At 38.4% G+C, this 11,153-nt stretch overlaps 1 pseudogene; it reads left to right on the forward strand.

Moving 5' to 3' along the window:
* Positions 1-768: 768 nt before the first annotated feature.
* On the forward strand, positions 769-2,499 carry LOC147446105 (uncharacterized; annotated as a pseudogene).
* The last annotated feature ends 8,654 nt before the right edge of the window (positions 2,500-11,153 follow it).

Below are 11,153 nucleotides of genomic sequence, written 5' to 3' on the forward strand. Positions count from 1 at the left end.
AGAAGGGAAATATGCTTCTCTCTTTGCTTGTGTCAAGGAAGTACAAAGTGGCAAATATGGATGTCTACCTCAAACCCCTCATCAAGGCGTTGGAGGAGTTGTGGAAGGGCATCCCTATTGTGGATGTTTCACTTCCAAAGGAGAGGAGAAAGGCCACTATGAGGGGCATGCTTATGTGGACCATGCACAATTATCCTGGTCTTGGAGAGATTTTCGATATGTTATGTACAATTTTCTCTCTTTTTACCATTTGAAGTTTGAATCTCCCTCTTTAACGATGTGATATGAGTGTAGGGTTGTCCACATCGGGCCACAATGCATGTTCTACATGTGGGACCATCATTGGTAACGGAGAGTCCAAATGACTTACACAAGGCAATCTGTCCAAATAAACATCATTTTTTGCCCCAAAGTCATAGCATATACAAGGCTCCATCAAATGGGAAGACACCTCTAAAGCTTACAATGGCATATTGGGCAACCATTGGGGAAGAGCACTACAATAGTGACCACCTCCATCTACTCACCAAAAGGTATGTCAAGGTACTCCATATTTTTAAGGCTTCCATAATGGAAGGACTTAGAAATGAAACATCTCTTGGATCATATGTACATATTCAAGAATGTTTCTCACACCCTATGGGATCACATTTTAGGCAAAAAGGACTCTTTAGGCGCTAGAGAGGATTTGAGGACCTTAAAACGTCTCCCCACCTCTGCCTCTCCGTGTCGAGCCCCAAATGGGAATATTGTGCTTCCTAAAGCCCCATGGATTCTAAACCAGTTGAGCTAGATCAAGTGAAGGGCTACATTGCATCTATTTGCACACCCATGGGGTACATGAGGTCATTAAACGGAGCTTTCACAAAAGCAAAGAAAGGTGAAAGTGCTCAATTATATAGGTTGAAGACCCATGATTGGCACAAGATGTTACACGTAATTCTAACTTTCTTCTCTATCTTCTCCCTTGTTTAATATAGATATTGAATGGCATGCAAGACTAAAATCATATGTTATTTTAATCTTTTGATAATGTAGTTCGTTTTGTTGGTGAGTATGTGCATGTGCCGGGACAAGAAAGTGAGGGAGACTATTTTCAAACTCAGGGAGTTAGTAAGGTACCTCATATTTCTATTCAACTAACTTTTCAATATACACTATTTTTTCTAGTGTGTTATCTTAGTGTACTTTTGTGTGTTATCTTGTAGGTTTGTGAGCTCTAAAGATATTGAAATAGATGCTCTCCTTGTTGCTCAGTTGCTTGCTGTGGAACCTGTGTGTGCCATTGACGAAGCATTTCCTTGATCCATTCTTCTTATTCAAATCCACCTCTTGGTTCATGTGGTTGAGGAGATTGCTATATGTGGAGTAGCGTATGCACGATGGATGTTCTTTCTAGAGAGTTTTTTTAAAGAATCTCAAATATTTTGTGCGACTACGGGCCAAGCCCGAGGCATGCATGGCCAAAGGATGGATTGTGCAAGAGACATTTTTTTACATTTCAGAGCATTTGGCACAAGTTGATCCCTCAATGACTTGCATGTGGTCAGATGAGGAGGATGCGAGGATGACTTCACACCTACCAAGTGGAAAGGGGAAATTATCTAGCATGGACATGGATCTACGTCTAGTTGTCAACAACTTTTGCATCCTCAATGCAAAGGTTATGACCAAGTGGGTGGATTTGTGGACAATAGCAAAGGCAAGGCGTTTGCAAGAGAGGGAATCACGGAAGCAAGCTCATGGAGCCAAGAGGGCACCCCCAATTTCTCAACACCTTGCATGTTTCCCAAATCTCATAACTACCAAGTGGATCCATGAGAGAATGACCAAAGCAAAGGCATGCAGAGAGGACATCACCGACAAAGAGTGGGAGTATGCACAAGGTTGTGTGCCAAAGGTCTATATAGTACTCATATATATAAAATATAGTACTCAGTTTCCTTGATTTTAACTTTGTAATTGAGTGCATAATTATTTATTTTGTAGTGTCTTTCCTTTAATTGTATGTGGTCAAAGGGGCGACACTTTGGCACACGCCACATTGATGAACATCAAACCACCATGGATTGTGGTGTCATGGGCAACAAATGGTCATGAAGCCAGGTTTTGTGGGACTATTGAACGGATACTAAAGGTCAATTTAGAACCTTTCATACCTTCATCTTCAAGTGCAAGTGGTTTGCAAATGTGTGTAGACAACATGAGAATGGGCTCTACATGGTGGAATCTAGTGTGTATCACACGTGGAGGTATGACAACTTAGTTTTGCCACGCAATTGTGAGCAGGTGAGTGTAAACCTTATTTACTACTATTTGCTTGTAGCATAATACCAATGTCCCTCATTAATCTTTTGTTCTTTTATAGGTCATCTATATCCCATCAATCTATCAACCAAAACTTTGGTTCATAGTCCCGTAACACTTTGGGGAAGACCATTTTTGCTACAAATGGATGCGAACTGGCCCTGTAAATTACCCCAAATAGCACATTGTTAACCATAAACAAATGAATCTACATACCTGATGACTCACACAAATCCATAGTCGAGCCAAATGCAAACAGAGAGAGACAGAGAGCGAGATAGAGTGAGAGAGCATGTGCAACACACCTCCTAAAGCGGAGTGCTACACTAGCACGGTGAGAGAGGAGAGAAGAGAAGAGTAGACATAGGCATTGGGTGCAATCTCTCCCCGTGCAAGAGGGAGCATTTTCCTCTCTTGCGCGTATTTACTTATAGATTTTTTGAATGCTCAAAATGAGTACAAACTGGTCGGTCGATCATAAATGGCCAAAGCTCATAAAGAGCACTTAAGTCATAAAATGTACATAAATTGTATATCCTTTTTCATAGTCCAATGACTCTTGATGCTTTTGCCACCTGTCAGCTATAATAAATAGGTAATTATCAATTCCATTACATACCTCTCCATTAGATAGCAACTGTCCTCAGTTGTGCGAAGATAAGAATCTGCAAACCATACTTGCCAAAAATAGTAATTAGTATTGTGTCAAAAATATCACATAGTAAAAATAATAATTTATGAAACTAAATAGCATTGCTTATGCATGCCGTCATCCACAAACTAACTATTCTAGTGTCCCATACCACTAGAATAAGCAGTATATATCATACCTTGATGAATCAGAATATTATTGGTCACACTCATCATTCAAGAAATAAATTCTCATCAATCTCAAGTTCAATATAATAATACTGTCACGACAAAAAATCATCATATACCATATTCAATTCCAAATCCCAATATCTTTCTTTTGTACGCGGGTAACAAAAGCATGCTAGGGACAGCAGTGGCTAGCCGCCACTGCAGTATGATTTTGTGATCGGTGTTGACTAAATCAACGAATCTACACCCGACGTGCTGCCTAAATTGGTGAATTGGCACTTGTGCTACCTAAATCGGTGGATCTGCACTTAATATTGTTGGAAATACTAAATGTCTTATTTTATCATTGACAGATTTGCACTTGTGTTGCCTAAATTGGCGGATCTCCATGTACAATTGGTGCTACCTAAATCGGCGAATCTACACTAGGATGAGCATTTACACACTGCCTAAACCGGAAAATTTGTGTGTTTGTGACCAATGGACTAGACAAGACATAAAGAAGAAAAATAATTAATATGTGTTTGATACCACTTTGGAGTATATCAAAGTACTTACAAACTGCTGCTCATAAATCCAAAATATCTTAGCTGATGTGAGTAGGTACAGAGCTTAATGAAAAATCATGTCAACAAAAATTTCATTCAATGTAAGTAGGAGCCAAGATGGGAGAAGTGTTTGATTTCATAGCGTATAGGACAATGCAGACAAACAAAATATGAAAAGAGTAGTGATGTATTTGATAGACATACCTGGAGGGTATGTTGCAATTGAAAACGTATGTACCTGTGTGTGCGTGTAGAGAGAGTTGTGTTGTCTCTTTGAATGGTATTAGTGAACACATCAAGGGGCACAATCTTGTATGAGAGATTTAGTATACTCAACCAAGTAGATTTGATTGATAACAAGCAAGGAAGGTATCATAGAATCTGACAGAACATGGCTAATATATTATCACTCAAGCTTTTAAAATAATTTTGCAAAATAAAACAACGAGATGACTCATCTGACTGCCTCACATTATGGTCTGCATCGGTTGTTGTGAATCTTGAATGATAAATAAGTTAGAAAAATGAAAATCATTATCAAAATCATTTGGTTAAGTTCAGTCAAGATAGAGACTGGTATTTTTGTAAAGTTGTGGTAAACCTAATAAAGATAATGGTGTTGTCCATAGTGCTACTGTAATTAACAACTAGTAAAAGATAACAATGATCCATTTGAAGAGGAAAAACTCAAGAAATCTTCAAAATTTTATAAGTGCAATAAGTTTTAAGCCCCACAAATGAGTTCATGACATTTGAAAACCTCGGTAGATGGAAGGAGGCCCAAAAAGATCATGTAGTATATCATAGCAATAATTATATGAATTTGCAAAAAGTGGTTATCACAAACCACCCTTACAATAGGAGCGTGTGCAGATATGGTCATACACAATTTTTAACTTATTGCAATTAAAATTAGTAACCAAGTTCAAATACAATGCTGACGAGAGTTGTAAAAATGGGTGAAGGATTCAGGAAGATCATGCTACTTACTCATTGGGGAAAAAAAACATGGAAATCATGCCATAAGAAGTCACAAATCATAACTAATTAAATGACTATGTAAAAAGACCAATAAGATCCTGCTAGAATTGCTACATAGACTATCAAAGAGAGTGGTTCAATTATTTGCTTTTATCAATACACATTAATACTGCCTAACTTGGAAGTCTTGCTTAAGGTTTGTAGGTCTCTAACTGGCTATTAGTAAGAACTTAACTGTTGCGGACTACAACCTGCTTTTGGCAACAACCGTTGACTTTATAGGCCATACATCAATAAAAACTAAAATATTGGATCCACTATTCCAAGAGTTTTGAAAGAACATTTTAGGAATTTTATTTTAATTTTAATTTTTATTTATGGGTACCCTTGCCCTTAAAATTATAAAAGTTTAACATATTTAGAAATTTAATTCAATGTATTGCAAGGCAGATTTCACTTTATGTTTAAAGGAAAACGTGCAAGAGACATAAAACTGAGCTATTAGTAATGTACAAGGAAGGTTCGCATCATCTTGGCAGAAAGCTTTTTAAAATTTAGATTTGTCAATTTCAAACTGGGGTTTACAAGAAGAAAAACCAGTAAATACAATAGTCACAAGAGCAAGGAGGTTCCCAACAACCAGATCTTCTAGGCAACTTGGGTAGCCTAGTAATTGACAATGATTATAAATGGTATGCCGGGAAGAAAAGTTACATAATGTCAAACGTCTTAGAGGTGTCATGTTCATGGCTAGTAGCTTGAGTGCAAGCAAGGTTAGTATTCATCATGCTAAGCTTGGGAACTATTACGATATCGGAGATTGTAGGACAACGATCACTTGAGGGGTGCACCCTTACGAAACTATTCATATAACGTGCGTTCAAGGGGTATTAAAAAAAACCCTTTACTCACATGCTTAAGGTAATAAAATAACCCCTTTAATAAAATGATTATAAGGTTACTTGGGAGGTTTAAATGCTAATTCAAAATTACAATGACGAGCGTGAGGGGATAAAATGGCTTGATACATTAAAGTATCATGCCGTGTGGCGGAGGTCAATGCTCAAAAGGTTTTCGAGTGAGTAGCTTCATGGAGATCTTGAAATCAGGAAATACATCGCCAATCTCAGCAAAAATGATTGCCATGATGATGATGATGAGATGAAAGATGACGAGTTTAAAGATGATGAAGCCAATGGATCCATAAATGACAATTCAATTTCTCTCTTTATTGATTTAGGAGCCATGGGTTTAGATTTAGATCCAACTACTTGTAGAGATCTTTTTGAAGATGATTATAAACATTTTGTATATGATATTCTATGAGATTTTTTTGTCATGTTGCCCATTCATTGCTCTCTCTCTCTCTCTATAAATATTATATATATATATATATATATATATATATATATATTTGTCAACCATGATAATTTGACACCCCAACTGCATTTCGACATTGCCCCTAGTAAACTCTACTTAGTCAATCATTAGACACCAAGTCAACGAATTTAAGAGTCAATTCCAACTAACCTAGCCCTTGATCATCTATCACAATGACTAGTTTATGATAGCAAAGTGTGGAGGTGCATGTTGAGGCTTTACATATCAAGGAGCATGCATAACTCTGAGATGGAGCTTCCACTTCGTATTTGCATGTTTATCCATCTACATAGCTATTGTTTCATGTTTTAATCTCAATAATCTTTCATTTTAAAAAAAAATTAAATAATGTTCTCTAAACTTTTCATAAATAAAGTAGAGGGAAGCACGAAAATTCATTGTAATATTTAAGATCCCCAATTTTTGGGTCTCATTGTATATTTCACGCATAGACCCCGGGGAGGGGTATCTCTCACCTGGTATCAGAGCCCATGCTTAAGGTTATGGGAATAGCCTAAAGCCTGATGCTAGTTGGGTTAGTTATGCATCATGCACGGATTCATGGATGTTGTTTGAGAAAAGATATTGTATTCATGATGCGTCTATAAGTGACATTGTTTGGTGGTACTTGTTTGACTTGTCTTCTTGAGTGGTAGTGTTTGGTTTGATTTATGGTTGAAGTGTTCAAACAATGGCGTTGTAATATCTTTGAATGTTTGTTTTGTAGTAACAAATGGCTCCCAGAGTGACTTCTGAATACTTTAGCCAAGGGAATGAGGTTTTGGCCATAGTGTTCAACAATATGGTGACACGATTGTCCAAGGATGAACGGGAACTCTTTTACTTAGAAATCGGGACCAAACTCTTTGGCATGCCAGGAAGCACAACTTGTTGAAAGAGTGTGGATCGTAGTTACCTTACCCGTCACCAAGAACCTTTTCGTCAATTCTTCATCTATATTGACGATAGTCCAAGAGATTAGTTTGCCAACCTCAGACTCCCTCAGCTTAGAATATGGCTAGGCCTAGAAGACATGTTATACTACTTGGAAATGCGTTCCCAAATGTTAAGGATTGTTGAAGTTGCTAAGAAGTTTGAAGCTCTTGCAAACCGTCATAGGAAGAGAAAAGCTAGAGGATAATTACAGACCACGTTGTTGCGTGGGAGGTCTGAGAGAATACCCTGTTATGAGAGTTAAAAGAATATTTAGAGAATTAGCTCCAAGACACCCATAATATTATAATGAAATCATAAAAATTAAATTTTGATAAAAGAAGCATAGGCTCAGTTTTGGTTCACATGTGTACTAAGTTTTCTCTCTCATCGTCTTGTTTTAGATGGATCTTCTTCATTGTCTTGCTGAACTCCCGAGCGATTTTGCACAAAGAATCTTTTTCAATTATGCGATTGGATTTAGTCTTCATTGGGGAATTGAAGTGGCTCGAGTTTCAAAGGGGACTAAAGATTACCTTATATCCAACACCTACATAGGATGGGAGTTATATGTTGAAGCTCAGCCCGAACATCGAACACAAGTGCCTGATAGATTCATGACCAACCCACAACTTTGGGTGAAGGAAAAGATCCAAGAAGGCGATGTAAAAATGCAAGGATATTTTCTTTACCTTAACTTATGCTCTCTTTTGGACATACCGAGTAGTGAACTCATACTTAGTAAGAAGGCCCTTGTGCTAAACCAAAGATACGGCTTTTGTGAGAAGGACATAATCAGAGTATGGAAGAAAGTCAAATGGTGGCAACCAATTCTATTATGTACCCCAGGATTGGTTCAATAGAGTCTATGGACCTATTATCAAATACAACCATCACAATGTTACCATTATCTTTGATGACTATGAGAAACCAAGGTGCATTAGTGACTTTGTCCGAGCACAACCAATAGCAGTAAACTCAAGCAGATACTTCTACAGAAATGATATAAACGAACGGCATGCTCATGTAAACTGCTATACTGGATTATCACCCAAGGATGTATCACGGGGGAAAGAATGGTACGAAAAGAAAGACGTGACTCTTAGTGCACAAGTTGAAGTGATAAACTTTGACACCGGAGATGTGAAGAAATATAGGGGTAGAACCTTAGTTGTGGGAACCAAGAATTGGTTCATTGGACCCTTTCATATTTATGATATCTCCCTAGAAACACTATGTATCTTTTTGGTCTTCTCCGGTTATAAACATTTGATTTAGATATAACACATATTGTTTTGAGGATATAATAATCGAGTTTGAATCTTGGATTTATCATTCTAACTAACTTGAGTGATGGGGTGTGTGTGTAGATGATTGACTCAAGGGATATGGGCGGATATACTCTCTTACCTTATGGTGGAAGAGCATTTCCAAACTGGAGTGGAAGTACAAAGACTTGTCACTACCATGCATAATGAGGAAGAGAAGAAAAGGTTGATGTCTACGGATTTCATTGTACCAAATACCTTTTGAGCTTGGTATCATTATGATACAGGGAACCCCGAGTTTAGACCAACTCAGCATAAACCCTCGCCTGTTGGGAGCATCAAGTGGATACAATCTAAGTTGGGAATGAAGATTGTAGCCACTAATCAAATATTGTACATAAATGCTTATGAACTTACCCTAAGACCGACAAAGGAAACATGGATGGCCAGAAATATACTTCCTTTAGTAATTACTATAGGGATTTGACATTGTTATGTTTAATGTATGGGGACTACAGTGCAAAAACAATGACCGACTTTCCTATAGTCCAGTACCTTGGGAGTTATTCTTTGACTTATTTAGAAAGTCACTAATCTACAATCCTTGCAATGTAAAAATTTTATACAATGCCTACAACAGACTTTAGTGCCTTGCAGACTGTGCAAATATTCACAGCTCAGTAGGATGGGACACACCGGATGTGTTTCCAAAGGAGTCTGCTTTCTTTGATGACTACTTCGAGTACAGGAAGGCGATTATCAATATCAAAATGGGAGTACATGTAACAAAAAAATCTCTTACTCAAGAATGGTATGACTCACACGCCAACGAAGAAATGTTCCAGCCAAAGATCGTAAAGGATTATTGGAGTCAACCATCAGACATACTCAAGGAATGGGACAACTATACTCAATTGGTGGAAGGATGTCACAATGGATATTACCGAGCGCATTATGTTAGAGCCACTAAGATTTATTAGAAACTTTGAGACACCTTGTAGACTTTTGGAAGCCCAATGTTTTGTGATATAGGAATTGGATTAATTTATTCATTATTCCTTCTCCTATTTTCTTCTCATCTTATTTTTTAATATCTATTCTATTTTATTTGAGGACTTCGAATGGGATAGAATATTTGACTAAGTGTGACCTTGGTTGATATGGTGCAGTAAGTTACCATGCCTCCTAGAGGAAATGTGAGTGCTGCTAACACAAATGTACCTATTGTTCCTCAACATACTATCATTGATAGAGACATCGATGCTATTCTTCGCAAGTCTCAACCTGGGAATTTTAGCGGAGAAGGCAAAGATGTAGGCAAAGTTCTTGAAGATTGGATTGAGAGCATGGATGACTACTTTGACTTGGTTCATTCGTACGCAGTGAACAAATCTATCATCGCTAAGTTCAAACTAGAGAAAACAGCCAAGCGTTGGTGGAGAGACCATTGCACGGAAAACAATGTTGATCTTAATTCTACAACCTGGGATTATGTTAAGATCCAACTTAAGAAGAACTATAAAAACAAGGTCTATGATTCAGACATTATGAATGAGTTTCTTGATTGTACTCAAGGTACCAGAGATTTGGAATCATACTACCAACATTTCTTAACCCTTGTCAAGTATGCTTGTGCGCTCCTTGCCGCACTGTCGAAGCAAGGGACTTGCCAATACACCGTGTGCGAGCCGCAGACGGCTCCAAGCACACAACAAGCCTAAACTAGCAAGCTCAAGAGAGCAAAGGGTGTGTCACTCACCGCTCTACGCTCGCCTTCGTGGTGGATTCCTCGCCGCGATGAAGAAGAAGCTGCAGTCGTGCCGCGCTCAACCGCTTCGCCGCCGTCGTGCCTTCGTAATGCTCGATCGCACACACACTCTCCCTCTCTCTCTCTCTCTCACACACACACACACACAAGGAGGTGAAGAAGAAGAAGATGGAGATAGAGCAAGAGCACTCTTCTATTGCACAAATGAGAGAATGAGTAAAAATTAGGTTTAGTTGGCTTTTATATGAGCTCACCCCATTCACACTTGGGCGCCCATGCTTAGCCAACTAATCCCTTGAATGTCCCAGTTAGAGTGCGCCTCTCATAGGCGATCACTCTTACCCTTTTCCTATTGGTCCGACAAGCCCGGTACCTGACTCTACCAAATACATAATACACGTCCGTCGTAGGTGATGGGGTGTCCGTGAGCCGTGAGGGTTAACATGCCCCCCTTCCTGATGTAGATTCCGTCCTCGGAAGCTATTGAGTTGAAGCTGGTTCGTCGAGGTGGAAAAGCATTTGAGATGAATGTCCTTAGCCTTCTTCAGTCACTGCAAAATCAAACAACATTGGCACAGTAATTGCATTCTCTGAAAAGCATATGCAGTTTTAGGTAGACACATTGATTGGTAAAAGAATTTCAAACAATTTGTTAGCAATGAACATTAAATTGCAATGTAATCAAATGCATAAACAGATGTAAAGGTAGAAAATGAAACAAGTCTGGGGTCGCTAATTTGACAGTCGAAAGGCACTAGAGATCGAATATTAATACCATGGGTAAGCTTCTTAATTTTCTGTGGTCAATTAAGTTGTTTAATCGCGAGAGCCAAGTATTCATGTTCGAGGGCTGACTAGAGGCTATACCTAGAAAACCTTGTAGTTAAGCTACCATAAAAGGAATTTCTCATGAAATCATCACCTGACTGATTACCTTTCCTTTGACCCCCCAAAGTCTTTTCACATTGATTCAATTATGATGTGTGTGCTTATTTTGTATGCCTTGGGTTTTTTGCTTTTCAAGGAAAAGTGCCCACATTGGGAACCTCTAGGGCTCTAGTACCATAGGCGATACATGTGAGTGAAGTACCAATTTAAGCAGGGATTTCTCTTCCAGCTTAAAATTTTACATTGTGGCACTTTGAT

Source organism: Adiantum capillus-veneris, chromosome 12 (assembly GCF_014529385.1).
Source record: "Adiantum capillus-veneris isolate H3 chromosome 12, ASM1452938v2, whole genome shotgun sequence".
Classification (NCBI taxonomy): domain Eukaryota; kingdom Viridiplantae; phylum Streptophyta; class Polypodiopsida; order Polypodiales; family Pteridaceae; genus Adiantum; species Adiantum capillus-veneris.